Source organism: Zonotrichia albicollis, unplaced genomic scaffold, assembly GCF_047830755.1.
Source record: "Zonotrichia albicollis isolate bZonAlb1 unplaced genomic scaffold, bZonAlb1.hap1 Scaffold_122, whole genome shotgun sequence".
NCBI classification, from domain to species: domain Eukaryota; kingdom Metazoa; phylum Chordata; class Aves; order Passeriformes; family Passerellidae; genus Zonotrichia; species Zonotrichia albicollis.
In genome coordinates this window covers 812,252-830,375 of record NW_027428349.1, presented here as the reverse complement: position 1 = coordinate 830,375, position 18,124 = coordinate 812,252, and the positions used below count along the sequence as shown (strand labels likewise).

At 53.4% G+C, this 18,124-nt stretch overlaps 1 non-coding gene and 1 pseudogene across 1 annotated transcript; one reads left to right on the top strand and one right to left on the bottom strand.

The window, feature by feature from the left end:
* Positions 1 to 1,026: 1,026 nt before the first annotated feature.
* On the bottom strand, positions 1,027 to 11,300 carry LOC106630112 (antigen peptide transporter 2-like; annotated as a pseudogene).
* A 4,978-nt stretch (positions 11,301 to 16,278) lies between these two features.
* On the top strand, positions 16,279 to 16,359 carry LOC141727460 (small nucleolar RNA SNORD45). The gene has a single exon (XR_012578466.1). It is a non-coding gene; the product is annotated as a small nucleolar RNA SNORD45 (small nucleolar RNA).
* The last annotated feature ends 1,765 nt before the right edge of the window (positions 16,360 to 18,124 follow it).

Sequence of the window (18,124 nt, the reverse complement as noted above, 5' to 3'; positions counted from 1 at the left end):
GTTTGTTGTTTTTACAAATAAGTTGCAATCTGTAACCTATAAGCCTAATGCCTGGGGCATATTTACCTGAGCTCTCCCCTAGCAGTTCCTGGACATAAATGCTGCAGCTATAATGCAAATCAAAATTTATAGAAAAGAAAGGGTGAGATGTTGGTGTCACCTTGCCAGCCCCTGGGCTCAGTGACAAGAGCTTTGGCCAATTTGATCTCTCATAAGCCTGCAGGCATCTCAGTGGCCCAGGACCCAAAGAGGTCTGGAGTTCAAACCAATGACAGCATCCAGACCAGGCCTTTTAAATGCTCTATATAAAGGAGGGAGTGGAAAACAAAACCCTCTCTTGCCACACAAACATCAGGGTGAGTGGTGTCTGTCTCCTGTGCCCCTCACCCTCCACATGTGACCTAACACAGAGGCAGATCCAGCTGTGGATCACCTCCATGCAGGTGAATCCTGATGTGTGATCCATGCTGGAATCTCATGGATCCTCTCATTCTGCAGAAACAGGCAGAGAAACCAATTGCTTGACCACAGGTACAGAGGGGAATCTGTGCAGGATTCCAGAAGGGATGTAGGGCAGGATTCCAGACCAGGGCATGATTCCAGATCAGGATCATGTAGAATTCTAAAGTGTGTCTGGGCTGGATTCCAGAGCAGCATGAGGTGGGATGGATGGGGCAGCATTGAAGTGGGATTCCAGAACAGGATTGAGGGGATTCCAAAACAGATCAGGTGGTGTTGGTGGAGCAGGATTGGGGTACAAGGGATGCAGTAGTATCTGGTGGGATCCTTGCTCTCTGTGGGCTCTTCAGCCAGATCCAACCCATGGCGACAGAGACAGGGTGACACCAACTCTTACTCTCATAACCAACTGAATGATCCATGGTGCAGGTCCAACCCCTTCCCTCTCCCTGCAGAAAGCCACAAATTGCTGGCAAAGCTCATCCTGCTGTTCCCACTCATCACACAGCAGCCCTTCCCAACAGACTGACTTCCTGTTTTCCCATGTGTTAAACACAAGAATTACAGTTGTTCAAAATGTTTTATTTCTCATGTATAAATACCCTGGTTTGGGCAATAAATCTCAGTCCCATCCTCCAGTGCCCAGCACTTCCTCTCAGGGAATGAGGAATAGAAAAGGGGACATTGGGAACTGGGATAAAGACACTGGGGATGGGGACACTGGGAAAGGACTGGGAACACCAGGAGCTTGGAGTGGGCACAGCAGGAGTGAGATGAGGACGTGACACCCATGCCCAGATCCATTCTTTGGGATTGATTTCCCACCCTGTGTCCCATGTCCAGGAGCAGATACAGTGACCAGGGATCATGGGGACAGGGTGGATACAGGGGATACACACACATCCAGGCAATGGGCAGACCTGGGGACACAGTGGGGACATGGGGGACACAGGGAGTTGGGATCCTGAGGATGTGGGGAGAACGGATTCACAGGACACCGTGACTGGGACCCAGGAGCTGGTTGGTGACACAAACACCAGGAATGGGGACACTGGGACTGATTCCCCTTTATTCCCTGCCAGATGCAGCCCCCTGCTCACTGCCCATCCTGGGGGCCTCGGGCTGCCCAGTGCTGTCTCCTCCAAGGAGCAGGCAGCTGTAGGCACTGCGGCATTCCCGCAGCTCCACTGGTGTTCCCGTCTCCATCACAGCCCTGCACTCCAGCAGCACCAGGCGATCGGCCCCGTCCAGCACCCGCGGCCGGTGGGACATGACCAGCACGGTCTGGGCCAGCCCAGTGCGCACCTAGCGCTGTGCCTGCGGCCAGAGAATGCTCTCATCCCAACCCATCCAGCTCAGAGAATGCTCATCCCAACCCATCCAGCTTTGAGAACGCTCATTCCAACCCATCCAGCTCATCCCACCCCATCCAATCAGAGAATGCTCATCCCAACCCATCCACCTCAGAGAACGCTCATCCCAGCCTGTCCAATCAGAGAACCCTCATGCCAACCCATCCAACTCAGTCCTACCCTGTCCCACCTGATCCCACCCAGTCCCGACCAACCAATCCCACCCCACTCTCAGTCCCACCCTAATCCTATCATCCTGTTCTTACCATCTCATCTCCCTGTTCTCCATCCTACCCCCATGCCCACTATGCCATCCTGCCCACACCATCCCCATTCCCACTGTCCCATCCCGTCCTACTCCTACCACTCCAACCCTTCCCACTGCATTCCATCTCTGTCCTCATCCCAGCATTCCCATCCCCTTCATTTCCACCCCATCCCACCCCACCCTATCGTATCTCCTTGTCTTCATCCTTTGATTCCACTTTCCTGCCATCCTACACCCCTGGTCTCTATCCCACCCTACTATCCTGTCCTATTTCTCCACCTCGTTGACCCACACCACCCCATCCAATCCCTGTCTTCATCAGATCTTTCCCACTCCATGCCAATCATTATCCCTTATTGCCACCACCTCATCCCACCATCCCATTCCAGCCATCCCAGCCATCCCATCATACCCCATTTTCACCAACTGCACCCCTATCCAGATCAACCCCCTCCATCCCACCCCACTCACCGCTCCATCATCCAGCGCCTCATCGAGGATGAACACAGCCGGACGCCGGAGCAGAGCCCGGGCCAGGGCCACACGGCGCCGCTCCCCCACCTCTGTGGGAGCGACCACAGGGGATCCGTGGGGTGCAGCCCTGGAGTTCTCCCCTCTTCTCCCACCCCCCACACTCCCCCATCTCTGCGGGGGGACCCTGGGATCAGCGGGATCCCAGCACAAGAGGCTCCTCCCCTTTCTCCTACCCCCCACACTCCCTCACCACAGTGTGAGTAATCCCATGGGATCGGTGGGATGTGACCTCAGGGATTCCCCGCACACCCCACCATGTGCCACCCACCCCGCTCTCCCATCACTGCCAGAGGATCCTGGGATCAGGGGGATGTGCCCTAGGGGTGCCCCATCCATCCCCCTGGCTCTCACCAGTGTCCCAGCCCTGCTCCAGCCCCTGGATGAGCTCCATGGCTCCAGCAGCAATGGTGGCCTCCCGCAGCTCTGACTCTTTGCAGTGCTCCAGCCCCAGCAGGATGTTCTCACGGATCGTTCCAGAAAACAGGACGGGATCCTGCTCCACCAGCACCACCTGCCCCAGCACCAACCCCTGTGATGCTCTCTTGGCTCCTGGTGTCCCCACCCCTGTTCCATGAGCCCATCCCACCTTGGTGTCCCCATAGTGTCCATCCCTGATCCCATTCTCCCCATCTGTGTCGCCAGTGTCCCCATCCCTGACTTCCCACTTTTCCCATCCCCATTCCTGTCATCCCCATCCCATTTCCCAATGGTCCTATCCCATTTCTTGTTGTCCCCATCCTATTCCTGATGTCCCCATCCTCTTCCCAGTATCCCCATTTCTGCTCCCATGCTCCTGTGGTCCCAGTTCCATTTCATTGTTTGTTGCAGACATCTTTTATGGAAAATCCTTTCCTTAAGATTTTTCCTCCTGAGAAGCTGAGAGGCCTCAAGGAACAAAATGTAAACATTGATTATCTGCTACTGTGGAATGCAACAGGTGCATCTGTGATGGGCCCATGTTGGATGTTTGTAATTAATGGCAAATCACAACCCAGCTGGCGCAGACAGAGAGCCAAGCCACAAGCCTTTGTTATCATTCTTTCCTATTCTATTCTTAGCTAGCCTTCTGATGAAATCCTTTCTTCTGTTTCTTTAGTATACTTTTAATGTAATATATATATCATAAAATAATAAATCAAGCCTTCTGAAGCATGGAGTCAAATCCTTGTCTCTTCCCTCATCCAAAAACCCCTGTGAACACCATCACAACTGTCCCCAGACCCCTGTCCCCATTTTCCCCATTCCATGCCCAGCGCTCCCAGTGTCTCTGCTGTCCCACCTTGCGGTGCGGGTACTGGTGTTCCTACTCTGGCAGCGGGATCCCGTCCAGCAGCACCGTCCCGCTGCCAGGATCCTGCAGCCGCTCCAGCAGCACCACAACCATGCTCTTCCCGCTGCCATTCGGCCCCACCAGCGCCGTCACCTCCCCGGAGCACACCTCGAAGCTCACGTCCTGTGGGATGGGGACAGGTGTGAGAGTCTGTCTGAAATATTCCTCATCTGCCTCACCATCGTCATTGGGGGACCACTGAAGAGTCCCCACTGTCTAAAATCTCTGGTTCTGAAGGAGAAAGTCACATGCCAACAAGGCCCCGAGACCTGAGAGCATTGCTAAGCTATTGTCCACAGGTGTATTTACTATTTGCTACACTGAGCCCAATGAGATAAAGAAGGGGGCACCTTGCCTTTTTGCAACAGGAGCCTTGGAAGCTGTCCCCTCTTTGCCTGGCTGGACTTCTCCTGAGTTTTGGATGGTCCCCCACAAAAGACCCCTCACTCATCTTACAACTGCCGTGACAGACGGACTGAGATGTAAGAAGCCGCTACATCAAAGACTGAGACATGAAACCCCCATGTGAAAAGGCCCCCCACACTCTTTCCAAGGACTGGGACTGAGATCCCCAACCTGGGAGAGGTGTGTGGGGGAGGCAAGCTGACCAAAGTGAGATGGATGTTGCAGGTGTGAGCAGTGGACCACGAAAACAATGGCTCACGCCCACTGCTGAACATGGACTGTGTGTACCTCTTTTCCAAACATTATTCTTTCCTCCCCGAAGATACAATAAACTACCCTTGACTAGGTTGCAAAATCCATTCCCCTTCCCCCATTGAAAAAGAGTATAATTGGGGTCCAGATGGACTGCAACCCTGAGATCTCCCCAACTCCGTAACAGGCGGATCCTTGACTGGACTGGACCAAAGGATTTCGTCTCTGCGTTTGTTAGCTATATCCCCCTCCTTCTCTCTCTCTTTTCTCTCTTTATCTTTTTCTCTCCTTTAATCCCTCTATTGCATTTTGTTGTGGTCATTCAATAAAGCTGCATTTGTTGTATTACTGCAAACCCCCTGTGCCGTGTTGGTTTCTTTGCACCCTGAGATCAATCCATGAACTATCACGAAACCCGTTCGTAAGGACAGATTGTGACAGCAGGTGATGCCAAAATTCCCACCCCTGGGAAACCCCACCTCTCCCCAGACCCACCTTCAGCACAGGGTGCTCTGGATTTCTAGGATATGTGAAGGAGACCTTCTGAAAAGTGACGTGGCCCTGAAGCCCGGGGGGTTCCCGCGTCCCCCCGACACTCCCTGCGGGTTTCCGATCCAGGTATTCCCAGATCCTCTGTCCAGCAGCTGTGTTGGTCAGGAATTCATTGAAGCCGTAAAGCAGCACCTGGGGAGAAGGAAGGGGGTGGCACCGGGATGGACAGAAGCACGGTCGGATGGACAAACACGTGCATTCCATGGGATCACCTGGATATGGCTACCAACTCTGTCCTGGTTCAGCAGGAAGGTGACGAGGACCCCAGGAGTGATGGATCCATCATGGAGCTGCTGGTGGCTCCTGAAGAGTACCATGACCCGGATGGCCAGTTTGATCACCTGTAGGTGGGACAGGGATATTGCTGCCCCCAATCCAACCCACTCCTGGTGTCCCCATTCCATCTGCCTCCAATCCAATCCACTCCTGGTGTCCCCATTCCATCTGCCCCCAACCCACTCTTGGTGTCCCCATTCTGCCTGTCCCCATCCCACTCCTTTGTGTCTTTATCTCTGTTCCTGGTGGCCTCATCTCTGTTCCTGGTGTCCTCATTCCAGTTCTGGTGTCCCCATCTCACTCTTGATGTCCCTATTCCTGATTCTGATGTGTCACAGACATATTTTCTGAAAAATCTTTTCACCAGGATTTTTCTCCTGAGAAGCTGAGAGGCCTCAGAAACGAAATGTAAACAATAATGATCTGCTTCTGTGGAATGAAGCAGGTGCATCTTTGATTGGTCTCATGTGGTTGTTCTTACTTGATGACCAATCACAGGTCCACCTGTGTCAGACTCTCTGGTGAGTCACAAGATTTTATTATTCATTCCTTTCTAGCTTTCTAATGTCTCCTTTCTCTTTCTTTAGTATATAATTTTCTTTTAATATAGTATATATCATAAAATAATAAATCAGCTTTCTGAAACATGAAGTCAAGAATTTTGTCTCTTTTCTCATCCTGGGGACCTGCAAACACCACCACACTGATGTTCCCAACCTTTATCCCAGTGTCCCCATCCTGTTTCTAACGTCACCATTCCCATTCCTGCCATGCCTGTTCCTGAACTCAATGTCCCTGTTCTGTTGTCCCCATTCCTGGTGTCCCCATTGTACTCTGAGTGCCCCCATCTCAGCCACTGGTTTCCCATTCCTGGTCCCAGTGTTCTCATTCCCAGTGTCCTCGTCCCTGATCCTGGCATCCCCATTCTCTGCTGTTCCCATTCCCAGTCCCCCCTCACCCTGTAGACAAGGACGAAGATTGCCAGCTCCAGCTCTATCTGCTCCTTCAGTCTCAGCTCCTTGGCCAGGTTACATCTGTGCTGCTGCTCCTCCTCCTCCTCTGCTGAAAAGGTTCGGATGGTCTCGATGGCGGCAACAGATTCCTGCACCCCTGCGGCTGTGCGGGTGGATGCTTCCAGCATGGATCGCTGAAGTGCCTGTGGCAGCAACGGGGGATCTCCAACTTTCCCAGGTCACCTTCCTGGCCCACCATCCACATCCCATCCCACCACACCCACTGCATCCCCACTATTGCATTCCTGCCATCCCATGCCCTTCTCTCTCACCCTCACCATTCCCATCCATTCTCCCAGTCCTAATCCCACTATCCCCATCCCCACTGTCTCATCCCATACTCACCATCCCACCTTATCTCATCCTTCTCTTCTCATCCACACCATTCCCATCTCAACCATTTTGTTCTATCCTCATGTCAGCACTCCCACCATCTCACTCCCCTGGTCTTTATCCCCTTTCATCCCACCATTTATCATCCTCCTTTCCATTCCCCATCCCATCCCATCCCATCCCATCCCCACCATCCCATTCCCTTAGCCTCCATCCCAGCTCCACCATTCCCACCTTTCTTCAGTCCCATCCCACTCTTTCCCTCCTACTCCTGACCTGTTTGCAGGTGCTCTGGATGCAGCGCGTGGCGATTGCAAGGGGCACTTCCAGCAGTGCCAGCAGTGCCAGCTCTGGTGCCAGCCCCACCATGAACCCCACCACGAACCCCACCACCAGGGCCATCACCAGGCTCCGCAGCAGCTGGTTGGCTCCACTCGGTGCTGCCCTGCACACTCGTGGCACTTCCATGGAAAATTGAGCCAGGAGCTCAGCTGTAGGGTGGGAAAATAAGTTGGGAGAGTGGTGGGTGAGACCATGATCCCATCCTGGATGATCCCATTTGGGATGGGAATGATGTAATGGGGAGCAGTGGGATGTGATGATGGAAATGGCTGTGGAGATGGTCAGGGTGCAATGGGGCGGGACAGGGGAAATGGGATGGTGGGAAAGGAAATGGTGGGATGGGGTGATGGGACAGTGGGAGACAGCTGGGGATACGTAACAGGGTGGAGGCACGGGAGTGAGAATAATGGGGACAGAACAGTGGCTGGAATGGGAAAGTGGGATGGGGACAGGATGGAACACTGGAGTAGAATGAAGCCAGGAAGATGGCATAGGATGGAATTGGATGGGATGGTGGGAATGGGGATGATGGGGATGGAGTCGTGGGAGGGGATAACAGACAGATGGGATGGGATGGGATGGGATGGGATGGGATGGGATGGGATGGGATGGGATGGGATGGGATGGGATGGGATCAATGGGATGGGATGGAATCAATGGGATGGGATGGGATCAATGGGATGGGATCAATGGAATGGGATCAATGGGATGGGATCAATGGGATGCTATCAATGGGATGGGATGGGATGGGATGGGATGGGATATGATCAATGGGATGGGATGGGATGGGATGGGATGGGATGGGATGGGATGGGATGGGATGGGATATGATCAATGGGATGGGATGGGATGAGATGGAATGGGATGGGATGGGATGGTGGGGATGGGACTGGGGTGACAGACTAGCTGGGATGGGATGGAACAGGTGGGATGGGTCAGGTGGGATGGGGCTGGGCCGTGCCCCGTTACCTGCTGGTGTTCCCTGGAAGAAGTCCAGGTCTTGGTGCACCAGGTGGGAAAAAAGCCACAGGCTCAGGCTCTGACGGAGATGCGCCATCAACAGCATGAAGAGAGACCCCTAGCAGCCAGAAAACAGCACACTGTGGGGACACAGGGAGACGGTGACATCAGGGACGTTGGGGACATGGGGACAGGCCCTGGGAATGCTCCAACCCACCTTGTGGCTCCAGCAGCCGCCACCATCCCGACAGCTCCAGCGGTGACTCCGTCCCCACTCCCGATGGCATCTAGCACCTTCCCGGTGGCGTACGGCCCTGCCATCTCCCCTGGGTGTCACCGAGGCTGCGTCACCACGGGTGTGACCACTGACACAGGGGGACCCTGATTTGTGGGGGACAGGATCCAGTCTGGGAAGCGGGGATCTAATTTTGGAAAGGCAGGACACGATTTGGGCAGGAGACAATTTAGAGAAGTCAGGACCCAATTTTGGGGGTTTGGTGAAAAATTTAGGGATTTTACACCCAATTTAAAGTGTCAGTACCAATTTTGGGGGGGCTCAGCACACAATTTTATGGATCAGAACCTAAACATAGGAGATCAGGACCTTAAGATCCCAGGTCTTAGAGGTCAACATCCATATTTGGGCATCACACCATAAGTTTGATGGTCAGCACCCAATTTTGGGGGACCAACAGTCAAGTTTGCAGGGTCAGAACCCAATTTGGAAAGTAAGCACCCCACTTTTGCAGGGTCAGCACCCAACTGAAGGGGTCAACTCACAATTTAGGAGGGTCACCACTCTATTTTAGGGTGGTCATTGCCGATTTAGGAGCTCAACACACAATTTTAAGGTGCCAGCACCCAATTTGATGGGGTATCCCAGATTGGGGGGTTCCCAATTTGGGGCTGCAGAGCCCAAATTGGGGGTGTCAACGCCTGTCACCACATGTCAACGTCCTAAGGTGACATTAGGATGTTTGTATCCCCATCTGTGTGTTCTGTTTATACTGGATATCATGTTCTGTGCCTTCAAGACTGGCTCTGAAGAGTGAAAGTTTTACTTTGGTTTTGCTATCAGCCGCTCCCCCATGGCTGGCGGGACACAGACATGGGGCAGTACATGGTCCTGCTTTTGCTTTTTGCTTGGCTTTTTGCTTTTCTCTTGCTTCTGCTTTGCTCCTGCTTCACTCTTGCTTTTGTTTCCGCTCATTATTTAGTTTAGCTAAGCAGTCCAAATTTTTCCCTGGACTGTTTCTCCTTTCCCTTTTTTGGACCGACTTGAGCCTGCTCCAGACCGGGATCTGGGAACACAGAGAGTTTGCATCTTGTGGCTGCAGCAGCTGCCTCAGGACCAGAGGGACTGAGAACAGAGCAACCACCCCCAAGAGAGACTTTCTGAATTTGTCATCTTTTTCAGAGTGGTGAAAGAGTGTTGTCATCTGGTATTGTTCATTTTGTGTGCTTTGCCTGTTAAATAAACAGGTTCTTTCCACTTCTCTCTGAGGAATCTTTCCTGAACTGGTTTGGGGACGGGCTGTGTGGGTTTGCTTTCTGGAGGGGCCCCTTTTGGAGGTTTTCTCCCAAATTTGCCCTAAACCAAGACAGTCACCCACCAACGACGGCCAGCAAGAGGCAGAGGACAGCAGCTCCAAGGACGTTTCTCTGCTCCCAGGTCAGTGCCAGAGCATGCCAGACGCTGCTGGGAGCCTTGGGGACGCCTCCGGAGGTCTCGGGGACGCTGCCGGGGGCCGGGGGTGCAGCCCAGGCCAGCACGGCCAGGGCAGCAGCGGCGTGGGTGACCCCGAGCCAGGCGGGCGCCGCGGCCGCCAACAGCCCCGGGCCGGCCCCGGGCAGCCCCAGGAGGCTCCGGAAGGTTCCGAACACTGCGGGGGTGGCGGCGGCCGTGACGGCAGCCACGGTGGCTCTGGAGGGAAGGTAAGGGGCCGGCAGCTGGGTGGCCGCGGCCAGGATGGGCAAGCGCAGGGCGGCCTCGAGCCACACGCCCAGCATGCCCAGCGGCGCCAGCAGCGGCACCAGTGGCACCAGTAACACTAGTGCCAGGGCGTCGGCCACCAGCAGCACACTGGGCAGGAGAGTGGCGGGTGGCAGCGCCATGGTGGGACCAGTACGGACAGTGCTCTCTGTGGGGTTCCTGGGGAATGAGCAACAGCCTGTGGAGACACCAGTTAAAACCAGTTAGGACTGGGGTGCTCTCCTGTGCACACCAGTGCTCTCAGTCTAGACTACAGTGCTCCCAGTCTGGCCCCCTGAGCTCACCAGTCCACACCAGTGCTCCTAGTTCAGCCTGGGGCACTTCCCAATCCAGCTTGGGGCACTCTCCAGTCCACACCAGTGCTCCCAGTCCAGTCCTCTCAGCTACCCAGGCCACACCAGTGTTCCCAGTCCAGACTATGGTGCTACCAGTCTGGCCCCCTGAGCTCAGCAGTCCACACCAGTGCTCCTAGTTCATACCCCTGAGCTCAGCAGTCCACACCAGTGCTCCAAATTCAGCCTGGGGCACTCTCCAGTCCACACCAGTGGTCCCAGTCCAGCTCGGGGCATTTGCCAGCCCACACCAGTGCTCCCAGTTCAGCCTGGCGCACTCTCCAGTCCAGACAAGGCACTCACCAGTCCACACCAGTGCTCCAAATTCAGCCTGGGGCACTCTCCAGTCCACACCAGTGGTCCCAGTCCAGCTCGGGGCATTTGCCAGCCCACACCAGTGCTCCCAGTTCAGCCTGGCGCACTCTCCAGTCCAGACAAGGCACTCACCAGCCCACACCAGTGCTCCCAGTTCAGCCTGGCGCACTCTCCAGTCCAGACAAGGCACTCACCAGTCCACACCAGTGCTCCAAATTCAGCCTGGGGCACTCTCCAGTCCACACCAGTGGTCCCAGTCCAGCTCAGGGCATTTGCCAGCCCACACCAGTGCTCCCAGTTCAGCCTGGCGCACTCTCCAGTCCAGACAAGGCACTCACCAGTCCACACCAGTGCTCCAAATTCAGCCTGGGGCACTCTCCAGTCCACACCAGTGGTCCCAGTCCAGCTCAGGGCATTTGCCAGCCCACACCAGTGCTCCCAGTTCAGCCCTCTCAGCTCCCCAGTCCACATCAATGTCTCCAGTCCAGCTTGGGGCACTCACCAGTTCACACCAGTGCTCCCAGTCCAGCCTGGGGCACTCCCCAGTCCATACCAGTGCTCCCAGTTCAGCTCCCAAAAGCTCGGTTAAGGTTTCGCTTTCGAGCCCCCGCCCATCCCGCTCTGCCCCGCCCTCTCCCCGCCCCCATCCCCGCCCAGACCCCGCCTCCTCCCACCCAGACCCCGCCCCCTCCACGCACCGGCTCCTTCTCCTCTCAACCCGCTCCAGCCCCCTCTGCCTGGCAACCGATGATGTCACCTCCGCTTTGACCAATCACAGACGCTATTTCAGGCGTGGGCGTGCCGGGATTCCCGCGCGAGCGTTCCGGGAAACGGCGGCGGCTGCCGGGAAGGGACCGGGGCGGCATCGGGACCACACCGGGACCGTCCGAGGACGACACGGTCCGGACCGGGGCACGCTGCGAGCCGGGACTGCCCGGAACCACCAGCGGGAAGAACCGGGAGCGGGACCGGGAGCCAGCAGGACAGACCGAGACCCACCGGACACAGCAGAACCCAGCGGTCCCCGTGTCCCCGATGCTGTCTCCCCCATTCGCCGGCTCCTGGCCCTGCTGGGCCCCGAGAGCGGGCGACGGACGCTGGTGGGGAGCTGATGTCGGCTTCGGCTCTCGGTACGGGAGGACCCCGACCGGGGGGGCAGGACCCCTTGGAGGGGCTTTGGGATCCGATTTGTGGGTTTGGACATAACAGGACCCCTTTGAGGGGATTTGGGATCCGATTTGTGGGTTTGGATATGGCAGAACCCCTTTGAGGGGCTTTGGGATCCGATTTGGACATAACAGGACCCCTTTGAGAGGCTTTGGGATCTGATTTGGAGGCTTTTTGGACATAACTGGAGGGGGACAGGATGCCGTGGGGGGTTGCAAGGCCAATTTGAGGGGTCAGGACCCAATTTGGGGGAGGCAGAATCTGATTTGAGCGAGGTCAGAAACCAGTTTGAGGAGTCAGGACCCAATTTAGAGGTTTTGAGCACCCGGTTTGGGGAATCAGGATCCAGTTTTGAGGCTCGACATGCAATTTTGGGAATGGTCAGGATCAATTTGAGAGGATTTGGGATCCAATGTGGAGGGTTTGGACATAACAGGACCCTCTGGGATCCGATTTGTGGGTTTGCACATGTCTGGGGAGGGGGCAGGACGTGATGGGGGATTGCAAGGCCAATTTGAGGGGTCAGGACCCAATTTAGAGGCTTTGAGCACCCAGTTTGGGAAATCAGGATCTGATTTTGGGGTTCAACACACAATTTTGGCAGTGGTCAGGATACAATTTCCAGTCCTCTTCCCTCAATTCAGGGGTCACCACCCACCGTGGTGACGCTGATGCTGTGTCCCCACCGGTGAGGTGGCTGCCCCCTACTTCACGGGCCGTGTCACCGACCGGGTGGCACAGGAGGAGGACGCCTCAGGCGCTGTGTGGCCCCTGGGGCTGGGTAGGGGGGTGACACCGGGTGAAATAAACAGGGCAGGAGACTTTTTCTCCTTTATAATGCCTTTATTAAAAGTGATCAGCTCAAGGTTGGGAAGCTCGACGGGTCTGAAACTGCTCCAAGAGTGATTCGGAGGAGGAGGAAAGTGCAACTTTGTCCACTAAAGGGCAGAGCTGGGGGTCCCATCTGTGACGGTGTTCACAGGGGTTCTTGGATTGGGGAAGAGACGCGGATCTGGCTCCATGTTTCAGAAGGCTTGATTTATTATTTTATGATATATGTTACATTAAAACTATACTAAAAGAACAGAAGAAAGGATTTCATCAGAAGGCTAGCTAAGAATAGAACAGGAAAGAATGATAACAAAGGTTTGTGGCTCGGACAGAGAGTCTGAGCCAGCTGACTGTGATTGGCCATTAATTAGAAACAACCACATGAGACCAATCACAGATCCACCTGTTGCATTCCACAGCCGCAAATAATGTCAATGTTTACATTTTGTTCCTGAGGCCTCTCAGCCTCTCAGGAGGAAAAATCCTGAGGAAAGGATTTTTCAGGAGAGATGTCTGTGACAGCCTGACTGCCTCTTCTGACAAAAGCCTGTGCTCTAAGAAACTGCTGCAGCCCAAGACAGAGATAAAGAGGGGGCCCTTGAACTCTGAAACAGAGAGAGAGGCTGCTGTGGAAAGCAGGGTCAAAATGACCCCAGGAATTCTTTCTGATAAAGAAAAATTCACAGGAAATGTAACAGGAAATCAGTAGAATGAATATCTATGAACCTGTTGTGAAATTGCATGCAGATGTATTTGAGAGGGAACTATGTGACTGTGTTCTCAGGGGTCCAAGGATGAGGGAAGAGATGAAAATCTGACTCCGTGTTTCAGAAGGCTTGATTTATTATTTTATGACATATATTATATTAAAACTGAGCAGCCCAGCTTCTGTCCAGGCATTATTTCTTCTTAACAGCCCATTATCGGTCCAGGGATTATTTATCCTGAGCTGCCCAGCTTCTGTCCAGGGATTATTGATCCCGAGCACCCCAATTTCTCTCCACAGATTATTGATCCCTTACCTGTAGGGTTCCTGCACACCTCAGTACTCCTCAGATGATTGAGCAGCCCAATTTCTGTGTGGGGATTATTGATCCCGAGCAGCCCAACTTCTGTCCAGGGATTATTTCTCCTGAGCAGCCCAATTTCTGTCCCAGGATTATTGATCCTGAGCAGCCCAACTTCTGTCCAGGGATTATTGATCCTGAGCTGCCCAATTTCTGTCCCAGGATTATTGATCCTGAGCGGCCCAGCTTCTGTCCCAGGATTATTGATCCTGAGCAGCCCAACTCCTGTTCAGGGATTATTGATCCTGAGCTACCCAGCTCCTGTCCAGGATTATTGATCCTGAGCAGCCCAATTTCTGTCCAGGATTATTGATCTTGAGTAGCCCAACTCCTGTTCAGGGATTATTGATCCTGAGCTACCCAGCTTCTGTCCAGGGATTATTTCTCCTGTCCAGGGATTATTGATCCCTTACTTGTAGGGTTCCTGCACATCCCAACACTCCTCAGGTGATTTAGCAGTCGCCCCTGGATGCAGAGACATTTCTCCATCACATTTAAAAGAGAAGTTCAGGTGGGTTTTCCAATGAACAATGTGGATTTCCCTGGAGTTTAGCAGCCAGGATCACATACCCCAGAACCAGAGCTTCTGTATCCCTATGGAAGGGTGATGGCACAGGGAGTATCTGCTCTGCTGCTCACAAACAGCTGCAGCTGCTTTGGGTGCCTGAACATCTGCAGTGACAACTGCACCCAGCTGTTCCTGCTGCAGGGAGCGATTTTGGGAAAACATGGGCAGGATTGAGATGCTGTTCCCAGGTGCCTTCTAGAACAGTATCAATAATCTTTCTGGAAGGAATGAGCTCCTGAGATTTGTTTTGCATTCTTTTATAGAAGAAAAGAAATTTATTAAACTGTTGGTTTGTCCAGTGTCATTGGAGAGGTGGCACTTTCAGCCTCCAATCCATGGTCACTTTTAAAAACCTATAAATGTTAGTCAGAAAATAAACTTCCTTTTCCTTCACCTTCAGAATCCCTGAAAAGAACTGCTGCACCTCACCTGCACCTGGGCGCTGGGCCCCAGCTCCTGAGGGCAGCATCATCTCCCTGCTCACCTGTGACACAGGTACCAGCTGGGGAGTGAAAGAGCTGGGGCTGGGTGATCCCAGCGACAAAATAAAGCTATGCCTGCTTTTAATGTAGGAATTGGTGTTAAAAAGTGTGAAAAAAGCTAATCACGTGTTTTTAAAATTTCAAAAAGTTGAATGATAATAAAATGGTTATAAAAATAGCAATATAATTAGAGTAATAATAATTTGGACAATATGGAATAGGACAGTAAGAGACAATAGAAGCAAAGAGTTATGCACGTCCGGGTACCTTTTTCTGGGCAAAATAAGCCTGATAAAGGACACACGTTAACAAGGGATTAACCCTTAAAAAAGAATAACCTGTTGCATATTCACACACCTCATACATGATGCATAAATTCCATTCAAACACAGGATTCTGTCTGGTCAGTGTCAGCTTCTTCCTTTGAATCCTGACGGCTTCTTCCCGAGTGAGGCGGGAAGAAGTTCGTTCTGATAAGGGAGCAATAAATTCTCTTTCTCTGAAAGATTAAGGTGTCCTGTGGCTGCTGACTGGTGTGAGTCCTTCCTTTAAAAAAAAAAAAAGTATCTTAGATGGCATAGTTTCTATTTTAACATTGCGTTACAACCTACAACTAGATTTAACACACTACTTAAGAAAACTAATACAGCATCACTTTCTAACGTAACACATAAAGTATTCGTTTGAATATCTGCCAAAAGCCAATCAGAAACCGCGCGTTATTCAAAATGCCCATTGCGGTGGGTGGAAGGCGCTGATTGGTGCCGGGGCAGGCGGAGGCGGCTGCGGGCGGGTCCCATTGCCAGCCCGGCCCTGCCCGTTCCGGCCGCGTGTCCCTGGCAGCGGAGCGGCGGCGGCAGCGGGTGCGTGGTGCGGGCCGGGCCCGGGGCTGGTGTGGGGCCGGGGAGATCCGCGGTGCCCGAGCGGGGCCGGGCATGGCTGGGCAGATCCGCGGTGCCCGAGCGGGGCTGGGGGAGCCGGGCAGATCCGCGGTGCCCGAGCGGGGCTGGTGTAGGGCCGGGCAGATCCGCAGTGCCCGAGCGGGGCCGGACATGGCCGGACAGATCCGCGGTACCCGAGCGGGGCCGGTGCAGGGCTGGGCCGATCCGCGGTGCCCCGAGCGGTCGCTGCCCCGAGCGCGGTGCCCCGAAGGACGCTGAGGCCCAGGGCTCCGGGCCGGGCCCGGCGAGGCGGCGGAGGGCCGAGGGCGCTGAGGGCGATGGCGGCGGCGCCGAGCCGGGGCCGCGGGAAGGGCCGGGCCGGGGCGGCTCTGCCCGGGGAGGGTTTTGCTGCCAACAGCGGCACCGGCTCCAGCGCCGGGCCAAGGGCTGCTGTGGCAGGGCCCGGCTGCAGCCACAGAGAGCGGCCCTGGGCGCTGGGAACGGCGGCTCCGGGCTGGGAGGGCCCCAGCAGCAGCAGCAGCTGGAGGAGGAGGAGGCGGTGGCCGGGCCCGGGATGAACTGGCATGTATTATTGGAGCGGCGCTGATGTCTCTCACGCTTTAGCTCTAAAATTACTCAGAGGCCCGGCCAGCCCCCGCTCCCTCTGGCAGTGCAGCTTTTCCCACTGCTGGCGTCAAGTGCTCAGGCCAGGCTGGGACCCAGCCTGGGGAGAGGGCTCTGAGGCAGAGGGGGAATTTTCCAGAGGAGAAATCCATTTGGATTGAGGTGAAATGTGCATCTGTGAGTTCAGTCTGCAGCTTCCGTTTTAGTCTGACTGCCTTCATCTTCAACTTCTTCCTCTGAATCCTTCACGGCTGAGTGAGGCAGAAAAAAGTTCGTTTCTCCTGATAAGACAGCAATAAATTCTCTTTCTCTGAAAGATTTAGATGTCCTGTGGCTATCTCAGTGCAAGTCCTTTCTTTTAAAAAAAGGTATTCTACATAGCAGAGTTTCTATTTTACCATTGTTGTAACCGAAAACTATAGTTAACACACGATTTAAGAACATTAATACAGCATAACTTTTTAAAATAACACAGGTAATATTCATTTGAATATTTGCAAAAAGCCAATCATAAAATACGCATTTTTTGCAGAAGTTTTTCCCCGTGGTCTGGTCACAGCTGTGCTGAGGAACAGGAAGACCCACGGCCACATAAGGGAGACCTGTGGAAAAGCCTTGGTGCCCAGAGGGGATCCTGACCAGTGGCGTGGAGAGCTGCAGGTGAGAGAAAGAGATGAAAATTCAACATCTCTCAGAGCCCTTGGGCATGGACACACCAGGCACGGGCAGTTCACTCCTTTTCCCTCTGCTGGCATCGAGTGCTCAGGCCTGGCTGGGACCACTTTGAGGCAAGGGCTCTGAGGCAGAGGGGGAATTTTCCAGAGTAGAAATCCATTTGGACTGAGGTGAAGTGTGCATCTGTGAGTTCAGTCTGCAGCTTGCTGTTTAGTCTGACTGCCTGTTCTCACCAAAGCCTGTGCTCTAAGAAACTGCTTCAGCCAAGGACAGAGATAAGGGGGTCCTTTGAACTCTAAAACAGAGAGAGAGACTGCTGTGGAAAGCAGGGTCAAAATAAGCCCGAAAAATTACGCAGGTTAACAGAGGATTAACCCTTAAAAACAACAGCCTCTTGCATATTTATACATCTCATACACGATGCATAAATTCCATTCAAACACAGGATTCTATGTGGTCGGTGTCAGCTTCTTCCTCTGAATCCTGATGGCTGAGTATGGTGGGAAGAAGTTTATTTCTCCTGATAATGGGGCAAGAAATTCTCTTTCTCTCTAAGGTTTAGGTGTCCTGTGGCTGCTATCTCAGTGCAAGTCCTTTCTTTAAAAAAATAGTATTCTACATAGCAGAGTTTCTCTTTTGCTGCTTTGTTACAACCTAAAACTATATTCAATACACTATTTAAGAAAATTAATGCAGCATAGCTTTATAACACACCACACAAAAGATATTTATTTGAATTTTTTTTTTGGTGGTGCAGATAGAAATACAAAAAGGGGTGGATAATGTTGACGATTGCAATGCAAGATGTTTTCCAGTACCATCTGTATGGCAGATTGCTTTTGTCAAGTGGGCAGTTTGCCTTATCTTTCTCTTTGAGTGACCACATTCACACCTCTCTCTGGAGGGGACATCTGCTGATAACAGAATATTGAATGTCACTGCATGACTGATAAGAACTATACCATCCCATTGTGAGATGCTCCGCCCAGAGGGAGGAGCCAAGCATTGCTACCCAGATATAATCCAAGATTCTGGAACACTAGCACAGCTTTCTCCACAGGATTCCCCAGAGGAACAGCGGCTGTCTCTACTCCTACTGGATCTTCAGAAGAA